The following is a 10,169-nucleotide window of genomic DNA, read 5'->3' as shown; positions in this document are numbered from 1 at the left end:
ACGACGACGACGAGAAACAGAAGGAGGAGGAAGAGAAGGAAGAGAACGACGACGAGACATGCCGCACTGTCTTTATGCGGGAGTGCTTCTGCCTCCGGCGAGCACTCGCTCTCTCGCTCGCAATCAGCCACGTTGCTTACGTCGCTCGCATTCGCATACGCGTCACGTAGAGAGGCGTGCAATTTGTGGTACGACGGATTGAAAGATTTCGCATCGGCAAATCAAGTCGCGAGGTAGTCGGCGGTAGTACGAGAGCAATTGAAAATGTAAAAGGGACTGTTGTAATTTCTCTCATCCGGAACTTGACGATACTAATCTCGCGTGCACATCTTTCCGATTTGGTGTGCGGTAGTAGTTCTTCAACTACCGGTTGCGCCAATTCGTCTTCAGTATTTATTTCTTCTCTTTTATTAAAGATAAAAATCTTACGAAAAAAAGAAAAACAAAATTATCAATAAAGAAAACATTGTTAGATGTAGATATTAAAGTTGTAAAAATATTTTTGTAAATGTGCAAATCCCGCACTATCACAGATTTATTTATTATAAAAATAAAATTTGAAAATAATAAAGAAACTACTAAAACGCGCAATACACAATGTGATGTATATAAGTAACAAAAAATTATTTCGTCATTCTCAAAAATAGCGTCCCAATTTTCTCGACACAATTGCATTGTACTTAAACCCTAAACGAAAACATAGCATAATTATATACGTAACGTACAATCAGTCTTATGACGAGCAGATCACAATCGCATTGTTACGGAAGCACAACTAGAAGTAACAACAACAGTAGACCTAATTAAAATACCGAAGCGAGTAACGGGAGGGCGGTCGTGGGAAACACGTAGAAATAAAGAAAGAGCGGCGAGAGATTTCCGAAAGAGGATATCGAGAAACTCTGCCTGTTTCCTCTTATAGGAGGTCTAGCCAGTATTTCGGCGCCCTCAGGGTCTCGTTCGAACCCTTAACTTTAACCCCTTCGAGACGTCTCTAATTTGCATCCGCGCACTGCGCAATAATATACGCGCGTCTCTCCCTTTTCCTCCCTCTCTCTCTCCCCGTCGTCGCACATATGATCACGTCCTCCTCGTTTGACCAAGTAAACGACAAGTAAAACGTGACGTGACGTCACACGCTACCGGCGACGAGCAGCGAGAGCAACCCCCGGCGAAACAGCTGCTCGCAGATTTCTCACGCGTCCAAAAGCCACCGCGAGACAATTGAACTTGATTCCGGTTCGCCTGGGGTGGGTTCCTTGAGGTGTAAGAGACGAGATGGAAGGAACGAGGGAGAGATCCGGTCCACCCATATGGGCACGCACCTTCCGCCACGAGGAAGCCGCCCCGACGACGCTTCCGGAAAAATCGATAGACAGGTGGAGCAGATGCCGCGCGCTTGTAAGTAACGCTACTGAACGTTTGAGCGAGTTAAATCGCTTAACGTTCAACATGAGTCGTCGAAAATATCTCGTAACTTTAATTTTTTTTCGCGCTTGCATCGTCACGAACTACTTTTAACGTACAGCTGTACCTACAACATACAGAATATTTTTTTTACAACTTCATGAAGATAATTGTTAAAGTTTGAAACGAGTTATTGCAAAAGTTATATTACAAAATAAAAAAATGCCGCAACTTAGAATGGCATACTGCGCTCGCCGCTTGAAATGCGGATTTCAACAAAATCCTTGAAATTCGTGCAATGACATAATTTCGTAGTCGGGTCAGGATATCTCGCAAATGTTACGAAATATTTTTCTCTTTGAGGGACACGCACACACACCCGATCCTTTTAGATCCTAGCGTCCTCGCGACGGCTAGTAGTTGCGGTTATCGATGCCGAACCATCTTCAGACGATTTGGCGACTCGACCTCATATTCAGAGCGCAGGTCCTTGCATCCTGATCCCGCTGTTCGAGCCGGCTAGATATCCTGAGGTATAATATGCATTCGCCGACCAGTCGAATGAATTATGCAAACTGGGACTCGATCCGCAGTCTTTATGCATCGATCTTCCTTCCTCCTCCTGCCTTATTTTCATCTCCTTTCTACGTCTTTTTCTTGTTCGCTCCTGCTGACCTAGAACTTATAAATGTCTAGAAAAAATATATATAAGAATGTTTTTTATAAACAAATATTTTTATTTTTTTCTAGTAAACAATGACGTTTCTGATAAACAGTGACGTTTGTCTTTACAACGTGAGAAGATAAATTAATTAAATATCTAACTTATCGCTCTTTAAGTAATTATCATTCACCTGCATCAGTGAAAAACAAAACTTATTAAGTGTTAATTTTTTTTCTCTAATCAAAATTGCAAAAATCGTTGATTACAATCATTTAAGTGTAGCAATAGATAAGATAGATAACGATAAAAATTTAAACAAAACAGATTAGTAAACTTATAAAACACAATTGTGTAACACATGAGACATAAAATATTCTCTTACTAGAAACTTGTTGCTTTGATGCGTATAAAAGTGGCGTAGAAACGAATAGGATAAGAAAGTGGTACAAACGATTGTTTGTTATTCGCGACATCAGCACCGTCCGAAATATGAAGTGTGCGCGTGTTGCTAAGCGAATTCAGATACGGCCTAGCAATGGAAACTGCTTGCACTCGGCGAACTCACAAATCTAAATTCATTTATTCGACCGAGCGCGATCGACGCAGTCTGGTTTCCGCAACCAATGCAAATATCAAGCAGCAAGGCGTGGGTCTGTTTGCAATTGCCTCCCACTTTGTGTCACACCGTCGTCGGTTAGCAGATGCGAGCGAGTCTCCGCGTTTATATGTCCGAGATATTCAACACTTGTGTCTCTCAATTGGCGCGTTCGAATAAACAAACGTTATCTTTTACGAAATCGAAAACGAAATGAACATCATGCCGCTAAAAAAAATACGAGTAATTAAATCACTGAACTATGTTAAATAGATTGAAATCAATGTTCAAATTTAGAAATATGTCAACTTCATTGTCACATGTCATTTAACACAATTGTCACAAATAGAGATAATTTTCTATCTTCGTCTATCGAAAAAGTTGCACTGTACCGATTCCGATTGATGAGGTGAATAATTAACGGCGAACACAGAACATGATTTTTGCAGATGTTCATTGCTCACGGGATCGCTCAAGGAAGTTGTCGTTGGCGCGATTAGACGACCGGGGTTCGATTCGCTCGAGCGCCCGCTGTGATCGATAGAACGATGCCTGGCGGTCGGTGAAACACGTACATCGCTGACGTGAAAAAAACTTTAAGACGTAGTGCACGCTCGGTGCGCGCATAAAGTTGCCGGATCGCGGCATCGTGAAAACACTTAATTGACGCTGCACCAACGACACGCTGCGCGCGATAATTATTCGCGCGATGTCGACAACTACGCTCTGCTCGCTTGCCTGTTAATCATTTGTTATATCAAAACGCTCAAATCTGCACGCGCTCTCATTCGCACTTGGCAAATGACTTGTTATCAAAGATCAAAGTCGAGATAAATAAAAGCAAATTTCAATATTGTACTTCAACATGTGAGTTTTGCACCAGCTCGCACTTCAACTGTCTCACTAGTCAAAATTTACGAGTTAGACTTCGAATTTGCCAGATATTTCAAATTGTTATTTGCTTTTTTGTTTCAGATACTTATCAATCGCTCTTCATAAAACTCTCATTTTTTCAGTATGCACATATGTGTATAAAATAGATCTGATAAGATGAGAAAACATGATTTGAAACATAGTAAGAAAATCGCGAAAACTATTCGTTTCAAACACAATTCTCCTGTAAATTCGTCTTTGACTTTACAAGGAAGAGAGGCGAGAAGGTTCGCTCTGTCGTGGTTCGTGACGTATACGATGGAAGATGAATGTTTCGCGCGAGTGAGCCGCCGACTTCTTGGACGGCGGAGATGTGTGTTCTCCTCGTCCCTCTCTTTGATACCGTGTGTGTACTTTATGATGAATGTCGACATTAACCGAAACAATAATTCAATTAAGACTACCGTTACTCGCTGGCGTCGCGAGGTCGACAGGTTTCTCGCTCGTGCGCGCGTGTCTATTGTGTGCAATGTGTACATACAGTATCGATGTCGATCAGATACACAATCGAAAGTCACTTGTAGGTGATACCCGCGATGCAACCGTCGGCGTTATAAGATACAATCGCAGATATACGTACGTATCACAAAACACACAGTTACATATTACATAATTATCGCAATTTGTCAGAGTTCTGCGAGAACGTACAATATTGTTATCAACAAATTTTCTTCTTTTTATAAAAATTAAAAGCTTATACAGCTGTATTATTTTTTATTTTGTTATTAAATCTATAATAAGTGTATAAGTGTAATAAATATACAATAAGTGTATCTATTTCTATATCGTATGTAAATGAATAATACAGTTGTATAACAACACTGAGTATTACGCATATAAATTACAATTGTATATTTTCAATAAAAAAAGAAAACTTGCACATTCGCAACAAACCGAACGAGATTCCGCACTCTGGGGATTCGCGAGCTAGTCTGAGTGAATCATTTGTTTTCTATGTCTGTTGCTTTCGGCTTCCACTCTCGCTCTCGGCGAGAGATAACGGCGTAGGAGAAAGACGAGGGTCCCTCACCGAGTATAATTATTAGTCACGCTGTGGTCAGGGGAATGTATACCTGGACGCGACCGCGGCTCGGCCGAGAGACCAGCGTAGATTCCATGTTATTTCCGCTGATTACATTCATTATCGGATTTAAAGTTAGTAGACCCTTAGTTAAGAGCGTCCCGAACGTCTCGTTGGCCTGCCGAACCTACGACTCCGACCGAGACTCCTTGACGCACGAGAAACACGACTTGGAATCTACGCCGAGGAACCGTGTATTAATTTTATTGAACCGCGCAGCGATCATCTCGAACTCTGCTGATTCTCTGCCGCGCCTCGTATTTCATTATTCCTCGTTTTGCCAGTGAGAAAAAACAAAACTCGTGCGCGCTCGAAAACAGCCAAGGAAAATCGAATACAATAGAAGCTTGTATAAAGAGAGTCTAGCAAATTGATAAATATATAATGACAAATCTTGTCAATAAAAAGACCACAAAATACGTGTTTCTAAAATATTTTCTAAAATTTACTGGCATTAAATATATGTCAATGTATTCAAGATTTGTATCATTTAAAAAGTGACGTGATGAAAATTATATTATTTATCAGATCTTATATAAAAAATGGTTTTTATGTAGCATTTATGTGTGATTAATGACTCGATTTTCAAGCTTGTACGAGACGCAAATTTTCAGATAAAGTCCGTCGAAAACATTTGCGAAATACAGAATTGCTTATCAGCAACACGGTACGCCCACGCAAGATAATGCGAGATTCGCGTCCGTATATGTTATACACACGAAAAATATGCTCAGAAATATAGGCGTTGCATAGAATGTTTTTTTATATGTTGCACGATACCTCAGGATCAATCTTTCAATCGCACAGGGTCGTCCTAGGTCATTGCCCGAACTATAAACATTTTTTGTGAAATTTCTCTCAACTTCTATACATACAGTTGACGAGTGAATCTAAAGTTGTAGCATAAATAAAGTAAGAATTGTAAACCATAAATGATTGATTGACATTATCAATAAACACATGTGTTGTTTACATGTTCGTACAATAAGTTGAGTTGTTTCTTGATACGTCTTATCTCTTTCTTAAGTTTGATCTTACTCTGTAATCTTCAACTCTCTTTTCGTTTTTTTTTTACACTCAATAATGTTACACAATTGCAAAATATATCTAAAGACTATTTATCGTTTTATGTACTTAACAATATTCTTTTAAAAATATTTTGTAATATTTATGTCAATTATGTTTTACAATATTTTATATCTTTTGCGATAAAGTTAATCTTCGTACAATGCACCAAAGCATGAAACGATTCAATAAAATCGACGACAGACTTTTCCACTGAGGAATGAAATCGCTGCTCGAACACGATGTCATATTGGCCCCGATCAACGCAATTGCGGCCAATTGCCGATGTTCCCGTTTCCGATCGATTGAATTTGCGGTGGGTGCTCGACACAGAAAACAATATCGTATTAATACCAACGCGAACGGCGCGATCAATGTGTGGTGGTCGAGACGCCCACACCGGAAGTTACGCAAACACCGACATATAATCTGGCTTTATCAAATTTTACTTATACGTATATTGTTTGCGCGATTTGTTTGTTTTTCTCGTTAGTGTGTGTGTGTGTGTGTGTGTGTGTGTGTGTGTGTGTGTTTCCTAATTTTGTGTCTCACTGATCATGAAAAATATAAACAAGTAAACAAAACTGTATCTTTACCGATTAATCTAAATGAAATTTATTCACAAATAGATAATAATAATAGTATTAATAATAATAATATACAAATAGATAAGAATAATATTAATCAATAGTAAACAGACATCACTACATTGTGATGTCTCATCATGTTTTATTTATAAGATTCTTTCTGTATTATTTCTTACTTTTTATCATATTCACTAATGTTATTTTTTTTTTTAAGAAACGTATTATCTTTAATTTTTATAATTTATCATGTAGTTATCGAGAATATGCAATTGCAATTACATGAATCTAATAGAGTATTTTTTCGCAATATTTTAAAATTAGTAAGGGGGGTATTCGGGGTCGTTCGTATATGTGATGCAAAACTAGCATCCTATATGAATTGATAGAATTAAAATTTCAATTAAAAAACTCACATGTAAAAATGTGAGTACTGTTGCATAGATATATGCACAGTCATATTTTCACGCACAACATCCCGCGATGGCTCTTTATAGACTTTACATTATATTAACTTTAAAACGGATTACAGAGCCTGAGATTATTCTCAATTATTCACTTTATACATGAATCTAGTTTTTGTATAAATCTTGTTTTTGTACAGAATTATTTATATAATTAATTTAAATATTTCCTGAAAGATATGGTAATTATTCACAAAGCAGACTATTTCATTGGAAAGAATTAAAACAAATGTGTTTTATTGGGCGTTTATTTTTCGAAAAAATTGTGACGTTACCGAACTCTACGACCTATCGGCCTAATTATTATTGGACTTTTTTACGTGGGCTTCGAGAGCCGGACTCGATATGTCGAACAAGATGACGTCAGATAAACCCATGTCTGACTCCACTATCGATACATTAATTAAAATATCGATGCTCTTGGTCGTGACTGGCAGCAAACTCACGACCAGATCGTTTGAATGTAACAACGCGGTTTTATTTTGTCTTTTCTCTTTCTTCCTCTCGCACTGCGTTCTTTCTTCACAATGCTTTTTTTCCTTCCTTATCTTTCTTTTTACATACTCTACTCTTTTATTTTTATTTTCTGTGCAAAGTTTATTTGCTTAAAAAAGTGATTAATTTATTTCAAGTAATATTTGAATTGGATGAAATTTGAACTTTCTTCTCAGAATTTTAGTTTTATTTCATTCTTTCGTCCTATTGTTATAACAATAATAAAATTGTGAAAACTATTGGAACTTTCTGTGTAAACTCTCTTTACCACCAGTTGCTTCAAAATTACGGGCGCGTAGCGTGGGATACGACGAATAAATCTTAACTGATAGGCTCACCGGGGGCGGCAGCAAAGTACTTCCGAAAGAGGCGGAGAATGGTGATACATGTACCCCCTGAAGAAGGGTGCGTTTCCAAGGGAGGAGTCCCGAGGATACTGCCGAGGAGGCGGTGGAGGAGAAGGGACGAGAAGAGGAATCGGAATACGGCGTGGGAACCAGGAGGGAGAGAACACTCGCCACCCCTCTCACCAAAACCGTTTGTCGAGAAGGGACCAACGGGGGAGAGGTGAGTTTTGCGACCCCTGAGAGATCGTCGTCAACGAAAATCGTCGTTGTCGCTAGTCGTTCCTCGTTCATTGACACGCGTGGGTTTGTTTTTCGCACACAACGCGTCGGCGAGTTCTTCGAGAGACGAGTGCAAATCGAGATAGGACAAAATAGTCGTAGCTGATTCTCGTAATATAAATGCAAATGACTTCTGCGGAAAACTTGATTGTATTTTGCGAGTTTGTATAACTTTGTACATAAGTGCAAAAAATATTGTAAAAAATATATCGCGCGCGCGTTTCAAGTTCAAAGTTATTCTAGAAATACGTCATTTCGTTTTTTTTTTTTTTTGATGAAATGCATGCTGCATCCCAGGAATTTTGCCTGATTATTACTTTTATAAAACTTAATTACGATGGTGGAGGTGATACACCCTGCATATGTGAAGGAGGAGCGAAGCTTTAAAGTAAGTAATCATCACATAAAATATAAAATATATAACTATTAGCATTATTTTATATTTGACATAAAAAGTTCAGTAATGTTAGTAAAAAGAGAGTGAGATTATACAAAACCTATAAAATCATTTATACTTAATAACTATTTAACAGATATAATATATGTAAAACTTTATTCTATAATTTATTTACTAAAAAGACTGTCTTGTGTAAGTGTATTATATTTCTTTCATAAATAATATCAATGTTCTGACAAATCGATGCAGTCTCAAGTAACTTATTGACCATAGTGTCTCAATTTTTTGGACTCGCGCATAATGTTCATATAAAGAGTGCATATAAAGATACTGGACAGTTTTTGAAAGCAAACGCACGTTTCAAAGAAAACCTAGTAAAATCTCGAATCGTACGATAGCGTATCTACGAACGCGTATGAAACGCATGAGAGAGAAGCCGAAGCATCGCGCGCTTAATCGGAGATCTGCGCGAACGAGAGGCAGGTCGACGAAGAGAATCGAGTAGAAAAAGAGAGAACACGCGAGACGTCTGACGCCAAGAGAGAAGAGGGTGCCCCGCAAGAGGCCCCGCAGGAACGAGGAGAAGGCCGCGTTCCCACTCCAGCTGACTCTCTCTCTCCCCACTACGGTTCGTGTCGCGTGTCCTATCTCCCACTTTTCTTCTACCGACACGTACACCGACATTGCCGTCGCTGCCGCAAATCGGATGTACGTATACACGCGCGGTCGCGAGCTCGCGCGCGCGCACAGCCGTGTATTGCATCTGCAAGTGGTTTTGCTGCAGTTGGTGGCGCGGATACTCACGCGTTTCGAGGGAGAAGACACGACGTATCGTCGTGAGAAAGAGGGGTGGTCCGCAGGCTGGAGGGGTTGAATTGAAAGGGGGCACGGGAGGGGATTATCGTATGCGTGTTGGTGATGCACGCGCGCGCGACGATGTGTTGGCGGACTACATGTGTGTGGTGGAAAGAGAGACCCCTCGGAAGAGAGGACAAGAGACGAGACGAAGGAGAGAGAGGTGACTTCTCCTCGGGGGCCTTAGTCGCCGACTGTCCGCTACTACGCGCGGTATTACACCACCCATCGTTGTGTTATCGTCATCTGGCCTATTCTTTCTCTCCCTTGTTGCTCCTTGTTCCACCCACTCCGTTCTCACCCTTTGCCTCTCACCTGTTGCGGCGCAATCCGCGGATCTAGTCGTTTTCGTACTTCGTGACGAGAAACGACTCCAGAGTTCTTGGAGTATTATTAATTATCACTTGTCTTGATAATTACTACGCGTTGGATCAGTGGAAGTTTTCAATTTCTCTATTTTTCGGATGTCGAAAAAGTCGAGTGCCGAAGGTCGACGAAAAATTTCAGTGTTACCAACGTCTTGATGGAGGATTATCATCTGCGAAAGAGTAATTTCGAAACAGATCTCTTCTCCTAAAGCATATATATCTGAGACATTCCGTTTCAATTCGATTCCTCGTTTATGAGAGAATGTTAATTTGTTTATCGTAGATTAATTGTTATTCCAAATTTCGTGAAATTGCTTTGTGTACGAATTACTTGCCTCTGCGATAATAAATGTTTTTATGACACAACGATCATGAATATGGAAAGTGCCAGATCGAATATAAACAAGATTATTAAGGCAGAGGAAATTCCTTAACATGTATGAATACCAAAACACATGCCCGCACGCGCGAGAACATTACCAATGTAACTCAAAGTATCATCTTTACGTTTTTCTCGTGAACTATGAACGTAGCTATGGTGTAAATTGAGAGACGATTCAAGAAAAATAAATTTCTTGAACGACAAGAAAAACTTGAATTTTATCATTAAATTTTTTATGAATTTTTTCACGGAA

The 10,169-nt window shown here is 39.4% G+C and overlaps 1 long non-coding RNA gene across 1 annotated transcript; it reads right to left on the bottom strand.

The window, feature by feature from the left end:
* Positions 1 to 525: 525 nt before the first annotated feature.
* LOC109860133 lies at positions 526 to 2,985 on the bottom strand. Its single transcript, XR_002250786.1, has 3 exons — positions 2,454 to 2,985; positions 1,619 to 2,099; positions 526 to 1,534 (listed from the first exon to the last, which is right to left on the bottom strand). It is a non-coding gene; the product is annotated as an uncharacterized LOC109860133 (long non-coding RNA).
* Between the last annotated feature and the right edge of the window lie 7,184 nt (positions 2,986 to 10,169).

The sequence above is a fragment of the Pseudomyrmex gracilis genome, unplaced genomic scaffold (assembly GCF_002006095.1).
Source record: "Pseudomyrmex gracilis isolate BER0280 unplaced genomic scaffold, ASM200609v1 scaffold_0, whole genome shotgun sequence".
In the NCBI taxonomy this organism is placed as follows: domain Eukaryota; kingdom Metazoa; phylum Arthropoda; class Insecta; order Hymenoptera; family Formicidae; genus Pseudomyrmex; species Pseudomyrmex gracilis.
This window is presented reverse-complemented; position numbering and strand designations above follow the sequence as displayed.